Source organism: Osmerus eperlanus, chromosome 12 (genome assembly GCF_963692335.1).
Source record: "Osmerus eperlanus chromosome 12, fOsmEpe2.1, whole genome shotgun sequence".
Taxonomy (NCBI): Eukaryota; Metazoa; Chordata; class Actinopteri; order Osmeriformes; family Osmeridae; genus Osmerus; species Osmerus eperlanus.
In genome coordinates, this window is record NC_085029.1 from 8,507,510 (window position 1) to 8,511,492 (window position 3,983).

General features: G+C 43.2%; 1 long non-coding RNA gene across 1 annotated transcript; it reads right to left on the bottom strand.

The window, feature by feature from the left end:
* Positions 1-1,077: 1,077 nt before the first annotated feature.
* LOC134031852 (uncharacterized) lies at positions 1,078-3,703 on the bottom strand. Its single transcript, XR_009931958.1, has 4 exons — positions 3,338-3,703; positions 1,854-1,946; positions 1,546-1,732; positions 1,078-1,321 (listed from the first exon to the last, which is right to left on the bottom strand). It is a non-coding gene; the product is annotated as an uncharacterized LOC134031852 (long non-coding RNA).
* Between the last annotated feature and the right edge of the window lie 280 nt (positions 3,704-3,983).

A 3,983-nucleotide genomic window follows, 5' to 3' on the forward strand; every position in this document is an offset into this window, starting at 1 on the left:
CTTGGGTTCTAAGTAATACACCTGCCAAATGTTAATGTCATACAATGTCCATTTCTCCATAACCCAGCCACAGATGGACACACAGACAGACAGACAGACACAGATATTCCTGCCTTTACAGTTAAACAGACACACATAAATTCCGTCCTTTGATTATATTGCCTCACCAGTTAAACTGGTATCATTCTTTTGGTGAGTGTGTAGGAAGACTAAAGGCAATTTGAAAATACAATTTTCATTGTGATCATCCAAGTTTAGTAGCCTAATTGTAAGCATGATTGTAAGTGCGGAAGTGGCAGTTTCGGTGTGTGTGTGTGCCTAAACGGTCAACGGCCGTGCCTTTGGTTGAATGTGGAAGCGGAGAGATGAGCAAAAAGAGGGGCTCTAATTAAAAGCCTGTTTTTTTCTTTTCACCCCGTGCTCCGAGCCACCTCATAGGCTTTGAGAGATCTCAATTAAAATCTAACAAGAGCCATTATTTTGAGCGCGCGAGAGAGAAAGCAGGGCTAATCAGAGGTGACGGTAAAGAGGACAGAGAGACATGGATCAGAGTGGGTTGTTGTCGCTAGCTGGCTAATAAATACGAAAACGACTTTCTCAGAGGTGCCAAACAGAGCAAGAGTATTCCAGCGATGAGACCCCATTAAACGTTTATTTACCTGCCGCTATCTCGTTAGCCACTGGTTAATGATGGTGGATAGTCAAGATGGCCTTCAGGCCAGAGAAGAAGGCAACCTGTACACAGGCTAAGCTTGTAGGATGAAAGGCTTGCGGTCCCTGGGTGCAGCGAGAAGACAAACTCAAACGCAGCCAACACACAACAGTAGCAGTCTCATCTACTGTACCAGAGAAGTATCCCTCTGACTCACTAAAATAGAATTACTCCCCAGTTCTAAAAGTTACAGTTCTGATGGCAGAGCGCTCCAAGACAAATTAGGCAACTTAGTATAATTGTGGAAAATGGTCTTGGATTGCTTGGTTTGATATGCCAGCTTGAAATACCTTCCCGTGCAGGGGGAAACACAGTTGAAAATACCAAAGGTGTTTTTTGTGTGTTTTTATTTAATAGGTCTCTTGGCAAATACTTAAAATGGCTGAAGTACTTTACAAACTGCACCGAAGTTAAACTGTCTTAATGGCTTTTAGACATGTTTGAGAGTGAGAACTGTTGCTTTAAGAGGACACAGTGCCAGTGAATGTGACAGGGTCATTTCAGACTGATGACATGGCTATTTCCAGCAGCCCGGTAAACAGAAACACATTAAACACAGCATCTGCTGAATTCCAGTTCCATTGACTGCTTAGCACCTCCACCAGGGATCTGTGCGTGAAGGAAAAGAACACCAGAGGAGATTTCACATTACACATAACTTTCATTCCTTTTCATCCATGTGTTTATTTGTTCATTTATTCATGTGCTTTTGCAGCTCTTGAAGGGGCCCACCACTGTTTCCCGGTGTCTTTCCTTCCCTTTCGGTGAACATCCACACTTGTATTTCTAAAAACGATTACATTTTATTCGACACCCCCGACACATGCACGCACCTGCTTCCATCCTGCTTGTTTTTCAACCTGTCCCTGCTCTTAGAGTCTGTAGGGCTCCACAGGGGACCACCCCCCTCACACGCACACACCTGTGGAACCGTGGAGACAGCTGCAGTGCTGACTTGTTATGGCAGTGAGGAGAAGGTCAAAACAGAGGTTGGAGGGCCTCAGAGGGGTAAAAGGAACTCTGAAGCGATGGAAAATAAACCCGATAAATCTTATCAGCCATGCATTGTGTTGCCTTCCTTTATGAGAGCCGAAAATCACGCCAGGAATGAACTCGGTTTGAATATTTGAGAGGCTTTCACCTTATTTCTATTCTCCGTCGGTTCTTTTTTCGCCACTGTTCCGAACGACCTCTGGTAATCTGTTGGAGGTGAACGCCGTTGTTTGCCTCAGACCTGAATATGAAGGAGATAGAGAGGGGGTTACCCAGGGAATAGAAATACAGCTGTTGAATATTACAAGATGTGTATTTCATTAGCGCCGTGGAAGACTGACTGATGTTGTTGGAAATAGAAAGACAATGTTCTTGAATCGTAACGTCCACCTTGCCGGTGAACCAGGGAAACCGAGCTGTCGGCACATTGTAGAAACTGATCAATGAATATTTGATCACTGAGTGGAGCAGAGAGAGAGGGAAAAAGATGAGCAGCAAGATTTTCCACTTAATTCAGCTATTTACGTCAAGTAAAGATCAAAATATGTATACCTATTCCTGATCCATAGGAGGGCCAGTGTTTTGTGTGTACTGTCGGACAACTATATTACAGTATGCTAACATCCTGTGTAGAGAATCAGTCCATTGATATGCTAAGTTATGGAGACAGTGTCTGGCCTTGCCTTTAAGCATGCATCACTATGACTGCGATAACCAAATAACACATATTTGCATACTGTAGATGTGTTTTCATGCTAGCAGGCACAGCAAACCCCAACTGCACTGCATTGTGCTTGACTGGAACACAATTTGTAGCTAAGTAAAACACCGTCTTAAAAGGCACAATGTGCAGTTTGCACCACACACCTTGGAACGAAAACAGGACTCAAAACTAGGTTATCTAACCACGACAAGAACACATTAGCAGTATTTTGGGGAATTATGATTTTGTATGAGTCAGTGTTACTATCCATAAAATCTGGCAGTTGTATATTAATCAAGATGAAGAGATTAAGCAGAATTGGGGATTGGCTGAGCACTTCATTTAGGAAGTATCCACAATTTGGGATTTACAGTGTAATCTGATAACACCGAATGAGTCTGATGACTCCAATATTAGAAACAGTGATGATATTAATTTGCTGTATGTAGTTGGATTTTTGACATGGCATTGGATACATGCAACATATGTTTTAATTTAAACTATGTTAATTCAGCATGAAAGGTTTCCAATGGACAGATTTTTGCATCATCATTTGTTCAATGATTTGTAGTTTGGTGCCTATTTACCAATTGTATCTCGTGTAAAAATAGATTCACTTTGATGCTTTATTGACAAAACTTGTGTAGCTACAGCAAGAACAAATAAAGAAATAAACAAGCGTGAATAACTGGGATCCGAGCTATGACTGTTTTTGACAGCTACCAACACATTGAGCAAAGCATGACTTTTCACAAACATCCACCAAATAAGTGCTTTCAGTTCTTATCTGTGGGCTACATGAAGCATATACATTTTGCTCACACGGTTGAGTTATTTACTGTGAAGCGCTCGGCTGCATGGACCCCTGATTTCAAAATCGATATCCCTAAATAAATCGGTTCAATGGCTACTACCATGTTCTTATTCACCTGGTAGCTCAAAACAAATCACTCTGAAGGGCCCAGACGACAGAGTCAAAGGGGTGCTGGGGTTTAAACGGTCGGACTCTGCCTTGCTCCTGCTTTTCCTTTCGAAACCTATAGTTTCTCGACACTTTCGTTTTGCCTGACTCTGACTTTTTTTCACTCTACGGGCACGTAGACGAACGAGCAGGTAGAGGACGGAATCACACGAGGTAATTAAAATCACAATCTGTCTATTTGTTTGGCTTCCTGTCTTGATGTGAAGTACTGGGGAGATGACCTGGTCTTCGAGAGTGGAAATGTAATTTCACGGCCTGTTAGGCTTTGAACTCCAACAGTAAACAGGCAAAAAAGAGGTGAGTGCTCGCACGCGTTAGGAGCACACTCTCCGAATGGGAATGCTGGGATAGCGGAGGCTCTCTCCGGTCCATCATGCTGAACCCACACTAGGTCAAGGGCTCTTTGCTTTAGCTTGAAGTGTGTAAACACGGACAGAATAGATGGCTCCGGTGAACCCCACATAACGAGCACACTTACTAACAATTATAGACGCGGAGGAACGGAGAACGAGAGGCAGAAAAAGGAGGGGGGGGGGGGGGGAGAGAGGAGCAAGAAAGGGTGGCAATGAAATTGAAACGATGGCAGAACCAGT